Source organism: Microcaecilia unicolor, chromosome 1 (genome assembly GCF_901765095.1).
Source record: "Microcaecilia unicolor chromosome 1, aMicUni1.1, whole genome shotgun sequence".
Classification (NCBI taxonomy): domain Eukaryota; kingdom Metazoa; phylum Chordata; class Amphibia; order Gymnophiona; family Siphonopidae; genus Microcaecilia; species Microcaecilia unicolor.
In genome coordinates this window covers 24,838,221-24,855,579 of record NC_044031.1, presented here as the reverse complement: position 1 = coordinate 24,855,579, position 17,359 = coordinate 24,838,221, and positions in this window count along the sequence as shown.

Genomic DNA, 17,359 nt, shown 5'->3' with positions numbered 1-17,359 from the left:
AGCATCAACGCTATGGATTGGCCTGAAGTAACAACACAAGAATTTATTAGGATTTATTTACTGCCTTTTTGAAGGAATTCATTTAATGTGGTGTACAGTAACATTAGATCAAACATGAGCAATAGCCAATTACAGCAGTAAAAATATTCAAATAACAATACAAAGTATGGCATAGTATACTACTTACAATGTCAACACAATATGTAATAGAACATTTTAATTGACAGTGAAGGATATAAGCAAAGATGGAACACACAGGCAGTGACAGGGCGGATCGCCAATGCGCACCCCTCCCCCGGGTGCAGCACGACACACACCCCCTGGCACAATGACACCCCGCTGCCCCCCAGGTGCACGGCACTGGAGGGGTGCAGAGAGCAGGCGCGCGCCTATTGACTCCGCTGGCTCCCTTCTCCCTCTGCCCCGGAACAGTAAGTAACCTGCTCCAGGGCAGAGGGAGCAGGGAACCAGCGGAGCCGACAGGCGCGCGGCCGCTCTCTGCACCCCTCCAGCGGCGTGTACCTGGGGCGGACCGCCCCCACCGCCCCGCCCTTGTTCTTATGGCAGGTGCCGTTATCCAGATAAGCGGGGCTGTCTGGTGCCATGTCCGGATTTTCAGTGGCATTATTTACATAATGTTGCTGAAAATTTCCGCCAACCAAAGATGGTGCCGGGGCAGAGCTGGAATTTATCCTGATGCCAACTATATGCAGCACTAGTATCCGGATATTTACTTGGACAAGAAAGCTGTATATCACTAGAATTACGATCAATGAGTGCTGGAAATTTAATTGTACCTGCTATGAATCTGTTTCGTCTGGATGTGACTAGAAAAAGGTCCTTTTCATTTGCTGGGCCTTCTGAATGGAATCGACTGCCAGCTGGACTGAAGCACGGGACTCATTTGCTGACATTTAAATGTAATTTGAAGAGGCGCCTGATGTGTTTGGCCTTCTCTGGTTCTGCTAGTTAAGTGTAAGGCTAACACTTTCAACCTTTTGGCTTTTGCCTATGAACTTTGATGTCGGTCAGTTTAGGTTTTGTTTAGTCAGGGGCGTAATAAAAAATATATGGGTTTAGTCAGGGGTGTAGCCAGGCTTTGGCAGGAGGGGGGTCCAGAACCCGAGGTGGAGGGGCACAGTTTAGCCCACCTCCCCCAGCCGCCGCCCCCGCCACTCTTGACCCCCCTGCCGCCGCCGCCCTCCCGCCACTCTCGACCCCCCCCACCGCTGACCCTCCCCCCACCACTTTTGATCCCCCTCCTGCCACCGCTGCCTGGTACCTTTGCTGGCAGGGGTCCCCAACCCCCGCCAGGAGAAGTCTTCTTCAGCGCAGGTCTCCGCCGCCTTCACTGATCTGTTTCTGTGAGTCCTGACTCCTGACGTCCTGCGCACGCAGGACATCAGGAGTCAGGACTCACAGAAACAGATCAGCGAAGGCGCCAGACACCGGCGCTGAAGAAGACTTCAGCTGGGGGGTACCAGGCATTGGCAGGGGGTTTTTCAGTCGATGATGACTTTTTTTGCGTGCAACCAATTTTCTTGAGTTGTTGCCGCAACAGTTGAGACTTACCCCCCTTTTCAATATAGACACCACAGTACTGCCAGTTTTGGTTTTTGAGTCATCATTATTAGTGAGCAGTAATGTTGATCTGTGTGGGATATATAAAGGTGCATACAAAAACTTAAATTGGAGCTCTCAATGTGTAGACCACAACGTGTATGTGTTGTGTTGGCATTGAGAAAGCTAGCTTTCACCTGAGCAGTGGCGTAACCAAGGGTGGGCTTGGGTTGGCCCAGGCCCACCCACTTTGGGCTCAGGCCCACCCAGTAGCAGCACACCTATGATGTGGCTGACAGAGATCCCCAAGCCCCACCAGCCGAAAATTCCCAACAACTGTACCTCCTGCATACCTTGTAAATAGCAGATCTTTGTCTGCAGCAAGCAGCGACTGATACATACTGCTTGCACTGGCCCCACAGCCTTCCCTCTGACGTATTCCCGCCTATGCGGAAACAGGAAGTTGCATCAGAGGGAAAGCTGTGGGGTCAACATGAGCAGTGTGTATTAGTTGCTGCTTGCTGCCGGTGAAAATCTGCTATTTATGCAAGGGTGGGGGGATGTTTGAGAGACCATATGGCATGCAGGCGAGAGAGGGAGAGACCAAATCACTTGTGGGACAAGGCGGAGTTCTTCTGCCCACCCATCTTGGGCCCAGGCCCACCCAAAATTGGGTGTCTGGCTACGCCCCTGCACCTGAGTCTTCCAAACCAAGAATGACAATTCCATGGACCACTTCTCAGTTGCCCATGATAATACTTTGTGGGGATTGAGAATTGGACGTCTAAATGCAAAAGGTCCACCAAGGTGGCCCTCACTTCTAAGGTCAGAAAGGATCTTGAAAGAGTTGCAACATAATGTTGCAGCTATACATAGGCAAATTGGTCAGCAAGGGGAAGTCCATGGTCTGCTCGCAAGTCGGCAAAAGGCCTGAGGGTTCTTTCCTCAGAACATGAAAGAGGTATATTATGCCCTCCTGTGACAGGTGGTGGGGATGAAAACCGTAATGGAATTCAAAAATGCCTGGGATAAACACACAGTAATCCAAAGGATCCAAGAATCATGACGGAGATTAGGTGGCAACACCGGTAATTGGGAAGCAAAGCCAGTGCTGGGCAGACTTCTACAGTCTGTGCCCTGATCGCGGCTGAATAGGTTTGGATGGGTTAGAGTGGAGCTTCTCAGGGACTTCGATAACAACTTCTGGAGTTTTAGAACAAGGATCATGCCAGGCAGACTTCAATCTATGCCCTGAAAATGGCAAGGACAAATCAAGTCAAACAATGAAGTAATGAAATAACACAGTCCGCTGTGCAAAAAATGTATATGTAAAAAAAAAACGTTTCTCTCTGTTATTATTGTTTTCTCTCTCTCTCTCTCTCTCTCTCTCTCTCTCTCTATATATATATATATATATTTAAAATTTCTATATCCACGTTTAACATCTTTGTGAAGCTTTTATTGTTATACTTGGGTTACTTACTTATATAAGGTTAGTTTATTGAGTCTATGTAAAATCACATTTTGGATAGTTTTCATTCTATTGGTCATCTTCATTCATATCTAGTATACAGTTTATAAATACACACAAAAAGTTATGTACAACTTATGATTACTTAAAATTCAGAAAGTCCTTAAAGACTCACCTATTTGGAAGGGCATATCCGAATGACCCAACTTAAATGACTCAACCCTGCAACACTTCACTATTAAAGATCGTATTGGACATTAATGAACTCTTTTACCTCAACCCAACTTGATTGAATCTTATCTTCCCTATCCCAATACAACATTTTGTACCTATTCTGTACCGGATTTGGCGAATGCCTTCATGGTATTATGTAAGCCACATTGAGCCTGCAAATATGTGGGAAAATGTGGGATACAAATGTAACAAAAAAAAAAAAAAAAATATATATATATACAGTATACACACACACACATCTTTTTAAAATTATGTACATTATGTTTTTTTTTTATATTTATATAAGTTTTTATGGTTTTTAATTTTTATTTGTACAGACAGTAGGTTTGTTTGTTGAATTTTTTGCCTTTTGTGTATTTTTAAAATATTTTATATGTTTAAACATTTATCTATCTACATTTTATAGAGTCCTGAGGCAGGCTCTCTGGCTGAAACACGGTTCTGTGTCCAGTCGATATATTTAATCAAATAAACTGTTTGCAACCTCTACTGTCCTCTTGGTGTGTTTGACTTGTTTGAGTATGTAGTGGTCTTGGTTCCTCCACTTTGGTGGTTGTTCTTCACAAGGACAAATCAAGATCAGGTATACATATGAAGTATCACATCATACCTTACGTAATAATTTTTTTTTGCAATAAATGTTTATGAATTTTTGAGAAGGAAACAACAAAACAGAGACATAGAGAGAGCAAGTATACATAACCTATCGTTACACATCAATTTCCCCTATTTGCCTATAGCAATTTACATTCTTCAATTACTCCCTCATTACCCCCCTCCCCCTTCCAACCTCCCCTCCTTGCCCCCCCCCAATCCCCTTCTTCTAAACATTTCCCAGCAACTGATCCAGATGAACCCATTCAACCACCTTAGGGTCAAAGTTCCCCAACCGGCGAACTCCCGCAACACTCGAACCTTCAACAGCCAAGTGTAAACAAAAGGCCCATTAAACTGGTTCCAGTAGGCTGCAAGCAGCAAAACACATTTGCTTAAGTCTTTTTTGCCATTTCAGGCCTCTACGGTTCCCCCATCCTAGGAGACACCATTTAGGATCAGAGGGACACTCGATCTCTAGGGTGGTTGCTATCAAGCAGGTTACCCCAGTCCAATACTCCTGTATTCGGCAACAAATCCACCATATATGAAAGTAGGTGCCAACTTCTTCACCACATCTGTAACAGAGATCCATGGTCCCTGGAAACATTTTGCTTAATCGCTCTGGTGTGTAGTACCAAAGCATTAATACTTTAAATGCATTTTCTTTGATTAAGACACATATAGAAGATTTTTTCATTTCCAAGCAGAGAGCTTTCCATTCTTGAACACTCATTTCACACCCTAAATCAGCTTCCCATGCCCTCATATATGAAAACTTAATAAACCTGCCCCCCTAATTAGACAATAAATAAAGTAATAACTTGTCTAGTTTTCCCCACAAAGACCCATATATTCTCCAAATGCTCACTCTCATCTGGATCCTTTCTCGTCCATCCCCTATGTGGTATGCAATGTTGCACTTGCAAGTATGGGAAATGATCTGACGAAGTCAGGCCATATTCCTCCTGCAAATCTTCGAATTTCAACATTACTCCCCCATCTAAAAGGTCCCTGAACCGAATCAGTCCCTTGCACGCCCAAGTGATGTATGCCCCCCATCCAAGCCCTGCCTGAAAGCTTGGTTCCTGTGAGATGTGTGCAAATGAGGAAGGCAACCTAGAACCCCTCAGCTAGATTTTCAGCCTGCTCCATAGTGTTAACAAGTGAGATATGCACGGTTTGTAGTCAGCTGCTTATAATCACAATGTGAGAGTGAGGCCCAGAGTGTCGCATCAAGAGATATGCTACACACAAAACTCTGCTCAAGAGTTTTAACAGAGGACGGGTAGCCCTGCTTCCAAGTGGAGATGAACTTTAATTGAGCCGCCCAATAATACCACTCCAAGTTGGGCACCCCTCTCCCTCCCAGTTCCGCCGAGCCCCACATCACCCTCTTCGCCAACCTCGGGGATCGTTGACCCCATATAAAGTGCGAGATCTCTGATTGAAGGCTTTCTAGTTCTACCCTGGGGACCAGCAACGGCAGGGACTGAAACAAAAATAGCACCCTGGGCAAAAGGTTCATCTTTACTGCTGCTATCCTGCCCCACCAAGAAATCCATCCTTCCCGCCACCCTCTCATCTCTCTCCGAAGCTGTTGAATCAGAGGGGTGTAATTCAGAGCATATAATTTTGATGGATCTTTGGGTATTTGGATCCCCAAGTACCTGAAACTCTTGTCAGCCTTACGAAAGGAAAAAGACCCCAGCAGTCTTTCCCCTTCTGCAGCTGTTATTGGGATTCCCATAAATTCTGATTTAACATAACTTATTTTGAATCCTGAGAGTAGCCCAAATTCGTTAAGTTCTCGTATTATAATAGGTAAAGTCAACTGTGGTGCATTGACATAAAATAGGATGTCATCTGTGAATAGGGAAATTTTATGTTCCCTTCCTCCCAACCTAATCCCCCTAACATCTCCCAAAGCCTGTATTTTACTGGCAAATGGTTCAATAGATAAAGCTAATAATATGGGGGAGAGTGGGCACCCTTGTCTCGTTCTCCTACTAATCAAGAAAGGTGAGGAATAACCTCCAATTATTTTCAAATGCGCCACTGGAGCTGCATAAAGACTCCGTAGCCAGCCAATAAATTTGGGTCCAAAATAAATCCCATATACCCTAGAACTTCCCATAGGTATACCCACTCAACCCTATCAAACGCCTTTTCAGCGTCTGTTGTCAACAGGGCCAACGATTCTGCTCGCTCACTCGCCCCCCAAAGGATGTGTAGGGTCCTCCGGATGTTATCCGCCACCTGTCTCCGGGAAATAAACCCTGATTGATCTTCATGGATCGCCCGCAGTAATACCCTGCTTAGGCGATCTGCCATTACTTTTGCTAAAATGTTTATATCCACATTTAGCAGAGATATAGGTCTGTAGGAACCGCAGTTCATGGGATCCTTCCCCAGCTTCAAGATCACCGAGATCCCCGCCTCATGCATGCTTAGGGGGAATGTACCCCCAGAGAGATAAGCATTCCCCACCCTTACCAACAATGGAGTCAATTCATCCGCAAACAGCTTGTAATACTTTGCAGTGTAACCATCTAGGCCTGGAGCTTTGCTTCCCTTTGGGAAGCTTGCCAGGTGCCCTTGACCTGGATTGGCCGCTGTTGTGGACAGGATGCTGGGCTCGATGGACACTTGGTCTTTTCCCAGTGTGGCATTACTTATGTACTTAAGGCCCTTTATCACTATCTGTATCTGATCCCCCCTAATCGGTCTGTCCATTTCCTCCCTGTCTGCTTGGGATATCTGCTGTCCTCCCATCCCCTTCTGTACCTTATCGTTGTGCCTTGGTGGTCTAGTGGCCTCTTTGAGGCAGGAAAGAGCCCTCTCTTTCCTGCCCTGCCGCAGACCTCTCGCTCCCGGCGCCGCTTCAAAATGGTTGTTGAGAGTTCAAGCGGCGGCATCGTGAGACTTTCGCAGAAGTCTTGCGAGGTCACCGCCTGAACTCTCAGCAACCAGAGGTCTGCGCCAGTGCCGGGCAGGAAAAAGAGGGCTTTTTCCTGCCCCGAAGAGGTCACTAGACCATCAAGCACGATAAGGTACGGGATGGGATGTGGATGGAGCGAGCTCTAAAAAAAGGTGGGTGGAGGGAGGCTGGAAAAAAGATTGAGGAGTCATAGATGGGGGGAGAGGGAATCTGGCTTTCTTGGGGGGAGTCAAGGAGAAACTGCAATGTAGGGGAGGGGTGGGGAGTGGCGGATGTCCTCTTTTATATCACAGCAAATATGGTAACCCTGAGAGGATAGACCCCTGGTGGAAGGTCACTGGATGGGGAGCAAGCCCAGCCTTAGGGGACGGGTTAGGAAATAAAAGGGGTCTTTTACTAGAGATTAGCTCGAGTTATCTGCAGCAGGGCCCACTGGAATATGGAACCCTGTTGCAGAATACGAGCTAACCTTTAGTAAAAGACCCTCAAACTGCAGCAAGATGGTGCAGCTAAGGGGATGAGTGACATGTTGGGAGGAGTTAGAGCAGTGGTGTGCTGGAGCAGGCTCGCACCGGCTTGCAAGAGCCGGTTGTTAAATTTTTAAAGCTCTTGCCAGCTGGTTGTTCTGGCAGGCGAGCTGGCTCCTAGGGGCAGTGCAACCTGGCGGTAAGTGAGGTAAGCATGGCAGGAGGGCGCCACAAGCCATGCTTACCTCACTTCCCGCCGCTCTGGGGGGTTTAAATCTTTGATTTACCTCCATCGCAGCAGCCGCAGTGAAAGCCTGTCTCTAGTCTTCCCTTTGTTCCCGTCAGTGTCCTGCCTTCTTCTGACGTCATTTCCTCTTTCCGCAAGGGTGGGACACTGACAGGAAACGAAGGGAACGCTAGAGACAGGCTTTCACTGCAGCTGCTGCGACGGAGGTAAATCAAAGATTTACCCCCCCCAGGGCGGCAGGAGCAAAAAGAGGGATGTTGGGGGGAGAAGAGGGCAGGCAGGTGGACATGGGAGAGGGAGGGCAGAGGAGAGAGGTGCATTGAAGCCATCAATGGATATGGATGGGAAGGCAGGGCCCAGGGAGAGAGGAGAAATTGCTGGACATGGAGGGGAGGGCAGGTGAGAGAGGAGAGTTGCTGGATATGGATGGATGGAGGAGGGCAGGGGAGAGAGGAGAATTGCTCGATATGGATGGATAGATGGATGGAGGGCAGGGGAGAGGACAGTTGCTGGACATGGGTGGATAGAGGGGAGGGCAGGGGAGAGAGGAGGGTTGCTGGACATGGATGGATGGAGGGGAGGGCAGGGGAGAGAGGAGAGTTTCAGGACATGGGTGGAGGGGAGGGCAGGAGAAATTCTGGACATGGATGGAGGGGAGGGAAGACAGGAAGGAGATGCACATGGATGGGGGAAGGGAGAGAGAAGAAATGCTGGGCATGGATGGAGGGGAAGGAAGAGAGAGGAAGTGAGATGAACATGAATAGAGGGGAGAAAGGAGAAATGCTGGACATGGATAGAGGAGAGAGAAGGGAGAGAGAAGAAATGCTGGACATGGAGGGAAGAGAGAGGAAGGAGATGAGCTGAGGAAAAAGGATGAGAGGAGAAAAACTGCACATGGATGGAGAAAATAGGAAGAACTGGATCCACTGGACAGTCAAGTCTGCGGAGGACCAGAAATGAAGAAGAAAGGAGGAAAGAAAAGAAATACATGGAAAGGAAGCCCTGGAAACGGAGTCAAGGGAAGAGATAGAGAGCAGCAGAATCAGATACTGGGCCAGCATAATGAGAAAAACAAAGTCACCAGACAACAAAGGTAGAAAAAATTATTTTTATTTTAGTGTTTGGAATATGTCCACTTTGAGAATTTACATCTGCTATCATATTTTGCAGTGTATAGCAACGTGTTTCTTTCTGTTTTTTTTCTGGTATTGTGCTGCATGCAGAGTCTAACTTCTTAGGATTTCAGGTTAATTTTTGAAGAATTTGAATAGGGGCTATCTCTGTTCTGCATGTATGACTGCAAGGCCAAGTGTCTGAATAGGGATCTGTTAGGTTCTGAGATTTTGATAACACATTGTTTTTCAGAGTTGGCAAGACTGTCTGTTCTCCTAATTCCTGGTCTGTATGCTAATTTGGTTTGTATCATTTTGGGTATACTGCAGAGATTTTCTTTTTTCCTGGTAAAGGGCTTCTAAAACAGACATCACGTTATGAGAATCAGGTTCTCAACGTTAAAAGTTTATATTTACTTATTTATGGCATTTTATCCCATATTAAACATGAATTAGATTGGAACCTGGGAGCATTTAATTTTTTATTTCCCTGGAGAGAGTAATGCATTGCCGCCCCCCCCCCCCCCCCCCAGGCTCTCTCCCCGGCTATAGCCAGCTCTGCAATTTGGGTGGGGGGCGCAGAGGTGGACCGGGGAGAGAGCCTGTTGTTAAATATTTACCAGCACACCACTAAGTTAGAGGGTGATAAAAGGATTACCACGTGCTTGCAAGTGGTCTTTTGGTGGCCCAAGATTCCCCTGCCATTAGATCAGTGGAGAGAGAAAAGGGAGTCCCTGGTTAAGAACTGGAAACCAGGGGATACTCAATGAAATTGCACGGAAATACTTTAGGAAATATCTTTTCACTCAAAGCATAGTTAAGCTCTGGAACTCGTTGCTGGAGGAAAAGTCCATAGTCTGTTACTGAGATGGACATGGGGAAGACACTGCTTGTCCTGGGATTGATAGTATGGAAAGGTGCTACTATTTGGGTTTCTGCCATATATTTGACTTGGATTGGCCACTGCTGGAAGCAAGATACTGGGCCACATGGGCCACTGGTCTGACCCAATATGGCTATTATTATGTTCCCTGCCTGTTGAGGCCACTTTTTGAGTGGTTGTAAAATGGCTGCATTTTCATTTTTCCCGTTAATGGCCAGGTGCTAATTTCCAAATTACCAGCACCTCTTGAGAAGGCAGAAAGGGCTCTTATGCTAACCATATGCTAATCAGGCAGAAACGCAGCTGCACTAACCAAACAGCGAGAATGCCTGTTCTCGACCCCCAAACACGCCCCAGAGGAAACATGTGCAGATGCCTGAATTATCGCTGGGCACCTGAGCGCGCCTCGCGATGGTCATGTTAGTGCTTACCGCTACTTAGTAAAAGGTCCCCATAGGATGAAAAAAGAGAAAGAGAGGTGGCTACGTGTGAATGAATCTGTATTAACAGCTCTATTCTTTTAAATTAATATGGAGTTCCTTTTCTAATACTTGTGTTTTATTGTTATTATTATTGTACCCTGCTGTGAACTGAAAAAGCCAAGTGGTATATCAAATCACCGTAAACATAAAACTTTCATGCAATATCCTATATAATAATTCTCACCTTCAACATTCTGAGGCTGCCTGGAACCGTGGATCATGTTGGAGTAGAAAATAGTGATGTCACACAACCCACACCAGATTGGCCAGTATAAGGGAGAGGGGCGGAGCCACGATACAGGGAGCAGCGAATCAGCACAACACGGGGAATGCACAGCAGCAGGAACAGAAGCCTCTCTCACACAGTCACTCTCACATACACTCTCTCAAACATACACACTCAGAGGAAAACCTTGCTAGTGCCTGTTTCCTTTCAAACAGAAACGGGCCTTTTTTACTAGTAATACATAAAACCAAGAGACAAAAATAATCCATAGACAATATAAAATGCAGGCCTCAGACCACAGTTTCTTATGGCCAGATGCGAAGTATCAAAGCCCCATAAAAGCTAATGTAAAAAAGAAAGTTTTAAACTCTTTTTAAAATGGTCACTCACATTCTTTATTTTAATTTGCCCAGTCAGAGATCTTATATTTGTACCAGTTGCCTTTTGCAGCTTTTCCATTGATATTTTTGCTCTTTTAATTTTTGGTAGGCCCTTGAGTAGGACAGGACTTAAGATTTTGGTACCTATAGGCAGGAGCAGAGGATGAAGCACGGATCCACCCTTGTATACGGTAACAGCAGTATTCAGTCCCAACATGAAGGAGGTGGTTTTGGCCTCCGAAAGCTACCATTTTTTCTTTATTAATCTTTTTCGTGGACTGACATGGTTACCACACTACTGGTACTTCATCCTAAATTCTAAATAAAATTCAGGGTTTTTTTTTCTTAGTCTGTGATGTCTGGCAACTTAATTTTTCTTCTTTTAACTCTCTTTCCAAGGGTCTCCTGTCCATTTGTCATTTTTCTCTCCTTCTTTACCTCCTCCACTACATCCAGCTCCAACATTAAGCTGCTCCTTTCAGCTTTCTTTCATCTTTATCTTATTTTTTTCCACTCAGATTTCATTCATTCTTATTATCTTGTGTTCACTTTCCTTCTTTTTACTGCTTCTGCCTACAGCTTTCCATTCCTTTCCCTTACCCCAACTCTCCCATTCCTCTTATATTCCAGAATCGCCCCTCCCTCTCTCTCCCCCCCCCCCCCACACCATCTAGCATTGCTCTGTTTCTACTCTGTACCCCCTCTCCTCCTATGCAGACTTCACCTTGTCTCTTTCCTCCCTCCACCCAGCACTACCGCTCTCTCCCCCACCCATCCTATGAATTATTGCCCTGTTTTGTCTGTCTCTCACCCATTCCCACATTGCCATCTCTCCCCTCCCATCCAGCATTGTCTTTCTCTCTCCCCCCCTTCAAGTATTGTCCCTGTTCCCCCTTCTCCCCCATACCATCTGGTATTGCTGTTTTTCCCTCCTCCCCTCATCCAGTATTGCTCTTCTTTCTCCCTTACCCCAAATGCTGCCATGCGGCTCCCCCCCCCACAATTGCTGATCGCCGCTGCTGAAATCCATCAGCTGGTGGGGATCCCAGGCCCCGTCAGCAGAAGACGTCTTCTTCCTTCAGCGCTGACTACCTGCCCCTGCGGCTGCTTTTCCTCTCAAGGCATGATGGGTTTCAAAGCCAAGCATGCGCGCCTGAGAAGAAAAGCAGCCGCTCAGCAATGGACAGAAGAGCAGTGCTGGAGGAAGCTCTGGGTCCTCCCCAGCCTCCAAGGGGGGGGGGCCTAGCGCTGGGAATTTCTCTCTCCTGCTCCTGTCGGGACACGATCACTCGGGTCCCCTTAGGAGCAGGAGAGCGAGACCCCAGTGCAGGGTCCCCCTTGGAGGCCCGGGGAATTTTACCCCCCCCCCCCCCCCCTCAGCAGCCCTGTCTGGGATCACGGCTCTCTGAATGCTACAGCTGCCTGTACTAGCCCCCCCACCCCACCATATCTTCTTCTTTTATAGGATGCAAGACTAGCAGAGGATGCAGCAGTGGGCAGTGAGCCATGGTGCTTATGATTTTGGGGGTGTCATGGCACTTGTGGCTCCCCATGGTCCGATGCCTGTGGTTTTTAAAATTAATTTATCTATTGTTTTTTTCTTCGCTGCAGTGGGTTCATGAATAGCTTTGCTGTGGCATATTGTTTTATCAGGGGTATTATCTTTTTTCTCCGAGGACAAGCAGGCTGCTTGTTCTCACTGATGGGTTGACGTCCACGGCAGCTCCCTCCATCGGAATCTTCACTAGCAAAGGCCTTTGCTAGTCCTCGCGCGCCCATGCGCGGCTGTCTTCCCGCCCGAAACCGGCTCGAGCAGGCCAGTCTTCTTTTGTCCGCGCTCGGTATGGTCGTGTTGCGCCGTTCGTGCCCCGGAGAGTCGACCTCGCGCGTCCTTTTCGACATGTTTTTTTCCTCGTTTCTTCGTGAAAGAATCGGGAAGTGCTTCGGAAGTGCTCCGGAAGACCCTTTCGGGTTTTCTGCCCTTCCCGTAGTTTCAAAGTTTTTGCCCCGTAAGTTTTCTTTCGTCGTCGGGGTAGGCCTCATTTTGGCCTCGGTCGAGATTTTTCTCCCTTCAAGTTTTGGTGCTCTTTTTCGCCATTTCGGCTTTTGATTTCGCCGGCGTGATTTTTCCGCCCATGACATCGAAGCCTGCCAGCGGCTTCAAGAAGTGCACCCAGTGCGCCCGGGTAATCTCGCTCACTGATAGGCACTCGTCGTGTCTTCAGTGTCTGGGGGCCGAGCACCGTCCTCAGAACTGTAGTCTGTGTTCCCTGTTACAAAGGCGGACTCAGGTAGCGAGATTGGCCCAGTGGAACGTTTTGTTCTCGGGCTCTTCGTCGGCATCGGCACCGGGGGCATCGAGTGCATCGATGTTGTCAGCGTCCAGACCTTCTTCCTCGGCTGCTAGTGTATCGGGTGCATCGAGGCATCGAGTCTCTGCATCGGCGCTGAGGCATCGGGCGACTGCATCGACGTCGGTGGTACCGGGACATCGTCTGCTGATGTCGTCGGACGGTGGTGCATCGTCTGGAGTGCAGGTGAGGGCTGTCCATTCCCCTGCTGGTGGCGGTGAGCCTTCGGGTGGGTCTCCCCCTACCCTGAGGGCTCCTGCGGTACAGCCCCCCCGAGACCGACCTCCTTCGGCCTCGGCCCCGAGGAAGCGACGGCTGGATTCTACATCCTCCTCGTCGGTGCCGGGGAGCTCCGGTGACATGCTTCGGAAGAAGTCGAAGAAGCATCGACACCGGTCTCCTCCCCGCGTCGGCACCGAGAGCTCTGGGTCGCCGAGGGAGTCGGCACCCAGCAGGCATCGGCACCGAGAGGACCGCTCACCCTCTGTTCAGGAGGTGTCGATGCACTCCACTCTGGACAGCCCGGAACAGCCTCCACGCCCGGAACAGGTTCTGACGTCGACGCCTGCATCGACCTCTTTGCCTTTCTCTGCAGCCGCTCTGAATGAGAGCCTCCGGGCCGTTCTCCCAGAGATTCTGGGAGAGCTGTTGCGCCCTACCCCTCCGGTACCGGCGGTGCTTGCGCCTCCGGTACCGTCGAGCGTGGCGCCGGCTGGCCCATCGCCCGGGGTGAGGTCCCCGACGTCGGTACCGCGTGCGGTGCCGACTGCGGCCACCTCCCAGGAGGGCTCCCCGACTACGTCGGCGGAGGGAGCTTCGCCGATGCGGGCGAGGGAGTCTACCTCTCGACGCCCCCATCGTGGACGTGGCTCCACGGAGTCGAGCCAGGCGAGGTTGCAGACACAGGTTCGTGAACTTGTGTCTGACACCAAAGGTGAGGCCTCGTGGGAGGAAGAGGAAGACCCCAGATATTTCTCTGACGAGGAGTCTGAGGGTCTTCCTTCTGATCCCACTCCCTCCCCTGAAAGACAGCTTTCTCCTCCTGAGAGTCTGTCTTTCGCTTCCTTTGTCCGGGAGATGTCTACGGCCATCCCCTTCCCGGTGGTTGTGGAGGACGAGCCCAGGGCTGAAATGTTTGAGCTCCTGGACTATCCTTCTCCACCTAAGGAAGCGTCCACAGTACCCATGCACCATGTCCTCAAAAAGACATTGCTGGCGAACTGGACAAAACCATTAACTAATCCCCACATCCCCAAGAAAATTGAGTCCCAGTACCGAATCCATGGGGACCCAGAGCTGATGCGCACTCAGTTGCCTCACGACTCTGGAGTTGTGGATTTGGCCCTAAAGAAGGCTAAGAGTTCTAGGAGCATGCTTCGGCGCCCCCGGGCAAAGACCCTAGGACCTTAGACTCCTTTGGGAGGAAGGCCTACCATTCTTCTATGCTCGTGGCCAAAATCCAGTCTTACCAGCTCTACACGAGCATACACATGCGGAACAATGTGCGGCAGTTGGCGGGCTTGGTTGATGCTCTCCCCCCTGAGCAAGCCAAGCCTTTTCAGGAGGTGGTCAGGCAGCTGAAGGCGTGCAGAAAATTCCTGGCCAGAGGGGTGTATGACACCTTTGATGTTGCGTCCAGAGCCGCTGCTCAAGGTGTGGTGATGCGCAGGCTCTCATGGCTGCGTGCCGCCGACCTGGAGAATAGACTCCAGCAGCGGAATGCGGACTCGCCTTGCCGTGCGGACAACATTTTTGGAGAGAAAGTCAAACAGGTGGTAGAGCATCTCCACCAGCGGGACACCGCATTCGACAAGTTCTCCCGCCGGCAGCCTTCAGCATCTACCTCTACAGGTAGAAGATTTTTCGGGGGAAGGAAGACTGTTCCCTACTCTTCTGGCAAGCGTAGGTACAATCCTCCTTCTCGACAGCCTGCGGCCCAGGCTAAGCCCCAGCGCGCTCGCTCTCGTCAGCAGCATGCGCCTCAGCAAGGCCCCTCGGCTCCCCAGCAAAAGCAAGGGGCGAGCTTTTGACTGGCTCCAGCAGAGCATAGCCGAAGTCCAAGTGTCAGTGCCGGGCGACCTGCCAGTCGGAGGGAGGTTGAAAGCTTTTCACCAAAGGTGGCCTCTCATAACCTCCGATCAGTGGGTTCTTCAAATAGTCCGGCAAGGATACACCCTCAATTTGGCTTCAAAACCTCCAAATTGTCCACCGGGAGCTCAGTCTTACAGCTTCCAGCACAAGCAGGTACTTGCAGAGGAACTCTCCGCCCTTCTCAGCGCCAATGCGGTCGAGCCCGTGCCATCCGGGCAAGAAGGGCTGGGATTCTATTCCAGGTACTTCCTTGTGGAAAAGAAAACAGGGGGGATGCGTCCCATCCTAGACCTAAGGGCCCTGAACAAATATCTCGTAAAAGAAAAGTTCAGGATGCTTTCCCTGGGCACCCTTCTTCCCATGATTCAGGAAAAAGATTGGCTATGCTCTCTGGACTTGAAGGACGCCTATACGCACATCCCGATACTGCCAGCTCACAGACAGTATCTGAGATTTCAGCTGGGCACACGTCACTTCCAGTACTGTGTGCTACCCTTTGGGCTCGCCTCTGCGCCCAGGGTGTTCACAAAGTGCTTGGCTGTAGTAGCAGCAGCACTTCGCAGGCTGGGGGTGCACGTGTTCCCATATCTCGACGATTGGCTGGTGAAGAACACATCCGATGCAGGAGCCATGCAGTCCATGCAGATGACTATTCGCCTCCTGGAGCTACTGGGGTTTGTGATAAATTATCCGAAGTCCCACCTTCTCCCAGTGCAGAAACTCGAATTCATAGGAGCTCTGCTGGATTCTCGGACGGCTCGCGCCTATCTTCCAGAGACGAGAGCCAACAACTTGTTGTCCCTCGTCTCGCGGGTGCGAGCGTCCCAGCAGATCACAGCTCGGCAGATGTTGAGATTGCTGGGCCACATGGCCTCCACAGTTCATGTGACTCCCATGGCCCGTCTGCACATGAGATCTGCTCAATGGACCCTAGCCTCCCAGTGGTATCAGGCTGCTGGGGGTCTAGAAGACGTGATCCACCTGTCCATGAGTTTTCTCAAATCCCTGTATTGGTGGACGATTTGGTCCAATTTGACTCTGGGACGTCCTTTCCAAATTTCTCAGCCACAAAAAGTGCTGACCACGGATGCGTCTCTCCTGGGTTGGGGAGCTCATGTCGATGGGCTTCACACCCAAGGAAGCTGGTCCCTCCAGGAACGCGATCTGCAGATCAATCTTCTGGAGTTGCGAGCGATCTGGAACGCTCTGAAGGCTTTCAGAGATCGGCTGTCCCACCAAATTATCCAAATTCAGACAGACAACCAGGTTGCCATGTATTACGTCAACAAGCAGGGGGGCACCGGATCTTGCTCCCTGTGTCAGGAAGCCGTCAGCATGTGGCTCTGGGCTCGCCGTCACGGTATGGTGCTCCAAGCCACATATCTGGCAGGCGTAAACAACAGTCTGGCCGACAGGTTGAGCAGGATTATGCAACCTCACGAGTGGTCGCTCAATTCTCGTGTGGTGCGACAGATCTTCCAGGTGTGGGGCACCCCCCTTGGTGGATCTCTTCGCATCTCGAGCCAACCACAAAGTCCCTCAGTTCTGTTCCAGGCTTCAGGCCCACGGCAGACTGGCATCGGATGCCTTCCTCCTGGACTGGGGGGAGGGTCTGCTGTATGCTTATCCTCCCATACCTCTGGTGGGGAAGACTTTGTTGAAACTCAAGCAAGACCGAGGCACCATGATTCTGATTGCTCCTTTTTGGCCGCGTCAGATCTGGTTCCCTCTTCTTCTGGAGTTGTCCTCCGAAGAACCGTGGAGATTGGAGTGTTTTCTGACCCTCATCACACAGGACGAAGGGGCGCTTCTGCATCCCAACCTCCAGTCCCTGGCTCTCACGGCCTGGATGTTGAGAGCGTAGACTTTGCCTCTTTGGGTCTGTCAGAGGGTGTCTCCCACATCTTGCTTGCTTCCAGGAAAGATTCCACTAAGAGGAGTTACTTCTTTCTATGGAGGAGGTTTGCCGTCTGGTGTGACAGCAAGTTCCTAGATCCTCGTTCTTGTCCTACACAGACCCTGCTTGAATACCTTCTGCACTTGTCTGAGTCCGGTCTCAAGACCAACTCTGTAAGGGTTCACCTTAGTGCAATCAGTGCATACCATTACCGTGTGGAAGGTAGCCGATCTCAGGACAGCCTTTAGTTGTTCGCTTCATGAGAGGTTTGCTTTTGTCAAAGCCCCCTGTCAAGCCTCCTACATTGTCATGGGATCTCAATGCGTTCTCACCCAGCTGATGAAACCTCCTTTTGAGCCACTGAATTCCTGCCATCTGAAGTACTTGACTTGGAAGGTCATTTTCTTGGTGGCAGTTACTTCA